Source organism: Hylobates moloch, unplaced genomic scaffold (genome assembly GCF_009828535.3).
Source record: "Hylobates moloch isolate HMO894 unplaced genomic scaffold, HMol_V3 SCAFFOLD_6, whole genome shotgun sequence".
Taxonomy (NCBI): domain Eukaryota; kingdom Metazoa; phylum Chordata; class Mammalia; order Primates; family Hylobatidae; genus Hylobates; species Hylobates moloch.
In genome coordinates this window covers 136,145,930-136,150,081 of record NW_026652281.1, presented here as the reverse complement: position 1 = coordinate 136,150,081, position 4,152 = coordinate 136,145,930, and positions in this window count along the sequence as shown.

Below are 4,152 nucleotides of genomic sequence, written 5' to 3'. Positions count from 1 at the left end.
ACAGCAAGGAACACAGAGACAGAGGAGCAGGAGCTCTAGGCCTGGCAGAGTGAAGTGGAACTGGAACTTCCTGGAGGGTAGGGAAGAGGCTCTGCATCACAGTCACGTGATCTGAGGAGCACTAACTCCACACCACCCTAAGTGTCATGTCTGGGAGGGTGCTGTGTCACTCAGTTCACACCTGGTAGCAAGTTCTGTCCCGTTTCCTTTATTTTCAAGGCATATGTAGCAATGTGCCTATTAATACACACAGCAGGCTTATGATGAAGGAGAACAACCTAAGGATATGCAATACACATTACCTGTCAATTGACGTTTTGCTGGTGACCAATTCATTCCCTTTTGCATCAAATTCCCCCCCAGATCCAGTGACTCACTCTCTCAACTGCATCCTGCCCAGCACTTCAATTTCTTTAGAGGGTGGAGGAGGCTAAGGAAAGAGGGCAGAGAGGGGGAATCATGAGAGAGTAGGCTAGACACACACTCACAACCATGAGGTCATGGGTAGGGCTGGTGCACCACCTTAATAAGCGACTCCAGATCCAGTGACTCACTGTCCCAACTGCATCCTCGCCAGCACTCCAGTTTCTTTTCCTTTCAAGATGAGGATAATTATATTTCAGAGCAGCTTTTGTTTATTTGTTCATTGCCAGCTTCCTCTAGTCCAAACATAGATGGTTGGTTGGTTGGGTTCAATGCCAGGACCCAACCTGGATAGCCAGTTTTCTGTATGTGATGACATTAAATGTGTGAGCTTTTATAAAATTGTGTGTACCTTTTAGGAATTTTTCAGGCATTTAGGGAATTTGAACTAGTAATTTATAATAGATTTCCTTGACTAGCAAGATAATTCCACAATGAAAAGAGTGGGGCTTTATCTCAAACTGTATGCAGCACTGGAAAGAAACTTAACAGGACTTTGACATTCTCAAGCTTCTAGGTGCAAGTTTACTTGTTTATTTTGCTCTTTTTTAAAAAAAAAAGTTTAAAATTCTTTAAAATCTTATTTTACCTTTTTTTGTAACTTTTATTTTGATTTAATTTCAAATTTACAGAAGTTGCTAGAACTTTTATGTATCCTTCACCCAGATTCACCAGTTGTTAACATTTTGCAACATTTGATTATCCTATTACAATAGGATGTATTTGATTGTATTTCTTCACAATACACACATACTCACACTATTATTTTTGAACCACTTGAGCATAAGCCACAGATGTAATGCCCTTTTAACCCTAAATATTTCAGTGTGTATTTCCTAAGGCAAGACATTTTCTTACATAACTACAGTAAAATGATCAAAACCAAAAAATGTAACACAGATACAGTATTATTATTTAACCTGCAGTATCTACTTCACAGAATTATTTAACTTTCACCCATTATCACAATAATGTTCTTCATAGTTGTTTGCAGCACCTCCCCTGACGTGCCTTGCAGAATTGACCCCGGGATTCTGCATTGTTTTCAGTTGTCATGTCTCTTTGGTCTCCTTAATCCGAAACAATTCTTCATGCTATTTTGACTTTCAAAACATTTATATTTTTATTTATTTATTTTATTATACTTTAAGTTCTGGGATATATATGCAGAACGTGCAGGTTTGTTACGTAGGTATATATGTGCCATGGTGGTTTGCTGCACCCAGCAACCCATCAACTACATTAGGTATTTCACTTAATGCTTTCCCTCCCCTAGCCCCCCAACCCCCGACGGGCCCCGGTGTGTGATGTTCTACATTTATATTTTTAACAAGAAATACATAACAATAGCAATAGATTATAGATTTAGACATAATCTATACATGCATATGTACTCCATAATATATCTAAAGATATATAATATCTACTATATAACCTATTCATGATAGACTCATGAATTCTAGATCCATAGATTGTAGATTGTGTAAGCATTCATGAGTTTATTCTAATAAATAAATACAAACATGCATAAGCGAATTGGGGAAGCCCCTCTTTCAGTAAAATGTTAACTAATAAAATGGAGAAAGGAATGACAGAATTAGAAAATTATCATTTTGCAACTATTATAATAATAATTGATTTAGGCAAGAATTATCCATGGATACTAAAACTAGTGGATGAAAGTTTGAAAAGGAAAATGATGCTTATATAGTCTCAAAATATTGTCCCTCAAATCATTGATTAAGAAAGGGAAGAACAGTAACTCTATAGGAGATAAACCTGGGAGATAACACAGTAACCAAGTGACTGAAGTTAGCATTGCCAATAATAGAACAAGCCTTCATTATGTACCTCTTGACATAATGCACTAAGGAAGACACCCCTTCACCTATGAGATATTCTTGTTAAGAATAATCTAATCATGAGGAAATAGACAAACCCACACTAAGAGATATTCTACAAAACAATGTTTCCTTTTTAATGACAAGCCTGCTTAAGTCAAGGGTTGTATCAAGAGTTGCATTTTCACAAAGTAAACCACGAGATACTATCTTACAACAGTCAGACAGAATAGCAATTATTAAAAAGTCTAAAAACAATAGATGTTGGCAAGGATGTGAAGTAAAGAGAATGCTTATACACTGTTGGTGGGAATGTATATTAATACAACCTATATGGAAAACAGTATGATTTCTCAAAGAACTAAAAATAGGACTACCATTTGATCCAGCAATCCTGCTACTGGGTATAAACCCAAAGGGAAAGAAACAATTATAGAAAAAATATATTTGCACTAATATGCTTATCGGAGCACTATGCACAATGGCAAAGGCATGGAGTTAACCTGACTGTCTCCATCAATGGAGGATTGGATAAAGAAAATGAAGTAAAGATATGCCACGGAATACTACTTAGCCATAAAAAAGAATAAAATCATGTCTTTTGCAGCAACATGGATAGAACTGGAGGCCATTATCCTCAGTGAAATAATTCAGAAAAGGAAGTCAAATACCCCATGTTCTCCCTTATAATTGGGAACTAACCAATGGATACACAGGAACATACAGAGTGGAATAGACATTAGAGACTACAAACGGTGAAAGGGTGGGAGGGTCGTGAGGGCTGAAGAACTACCTGTTGTGTGCAATGTTCGCTGTTTGGGTGATGGGCACACTAAAAGCCTTGACTTCACTACTACGCATGTAAGAAACCTGCGCTTGTACCCTCTAAATACGTGAAAATATTTTTAAAGTTGCATTTTCAGGGAATACCACTAGATGTCACTGTGGTTTCGCAGGTTGCACAAATTTTCTCAGTAAAGACTACATTCCTTGGTGGCCTGCCTCGACTTTGACTCGTTTCTAGACTGGGCACATTTAGCCAATTTCAACACATATAGCCTTTGTGAAGCCTGCAAATTAAATAACGGTAAAAGCAACGAGGAAGGAGGCAGCCGGCTTAAAGCTTGTTTCTGCCGTTACAAGCCGTGGGAGCGGGGCAGTTCCTGCTCTGTCTCTGGACTTGGTTTCCACACGTGGAGGAGACTTGGATTGCCTGCTCTTAGTCTCTTCTAGCTCTCATAGTCTATGACTTTAAACCGATGTTTTCTCAACTAAAATTACTTCAGTGCCCCTTACAAGATTTTTGTCCAACGACATTGAACCCACTACTGATTTTTGTCTTTGTTTTGTTTTGTTTTTTCACTCAGAGCTTTTATTTATATAGTACTTGTCTTTAAGTTGACTCAGCTTTTTAAAATGTAAATAAAGAAAAAATGTCATAGGCCCATCACAAGTGGAAACCAGTTCACTTGACATAAATAAAGGTAACCACAAAAATAAATGCAATAAAAACAACGTAATATAATTAAATTCAAGCAATTGTTTGCCAAAGGCTCACAATGTGAGTCTACTCTTTTTCCCTCATTTTTTTAAAAAGGAGATTTGGAAGTGTTGAAGAGGAGTTGAAGACAGACCAGCCCTGAGACTTTCCTTTCAATGTCAGCAGAAGAATCGAGACTGAGAAGACCTTTCTCTCTGTGCAGTTCACAAAACCAACCACAATACTTCATGTACCGTCCAAAACCAGTCTCATGCTTTCATAAGCTGTTCTAAGCTATAAGATTCTTTTTCTTCTTTTTTTTTTCCTTATTCTTGATTCTTCAATATTTCTAAAGGGCATGATTGGAAATCATACATTATTAAATGTTTTCTTCAATATATATTTAAG